The following is a 379-nucleotide window of genomic DNA, read 5'->3' on the forward strand; positions in this document are numbered from 1 at the left end:
TGCCGGAGCTGAGGATCGAACCCAGGGCCTTGTGCTTGCCAGGCAAACGCTCCACCACTGAGCTAAATCCCCAACCCAAGAGTCATAATATTATGGTAGTCTTTTGAGGAAGTCAGACCTTTGTAAAAATGATAACTTCCCCATAAAAGTTAATTAAAATATTTTTATTCATTTCATGTACTTATATACTCACCCCATTGCCAAGTACTATAAGATCAGTATAGAGTTTATTCTGAGAAAAATCATATAGGATCCAACACTATTATTCATCACATATGAAGAAATAAACACATACAAAAAACACATAAGGTGTAGCTATTTTCCCAAGATTCTGTCCATGGAACTGTAGGATCCTAAGGCAGTTAAAATGTTAGGCAAT

General features: G+C 36.7%; 1 non-coding gene across 1 annotated transcript; it reads right to left on the reverse strand.

Moving 5' to 3' along the window:
* On the reverse strand, positions 1-75 carry Trnaa-ggc. The gene has a single exon. It is a non-coding gene; the product is annotated as a tRNA-Ala (tRNA).
* Positions 76-379: the final 304 nt, after the last annotated feature.

The sequence above is a fragment of the Onychomys torridus genome, chromosome X, assembly GCF_903995425.1.
Source record: "Onychomys torridus chromosome X, mOncTor1.1, whole genome shotgun sequence".
Taxonomy (NCBI): domain Eukaryota; kingdom Metazoa; phylum Chordata; class Mammalia; order Rodentia; family Cricetidae; genus Onychomys; species Onychomys torridus.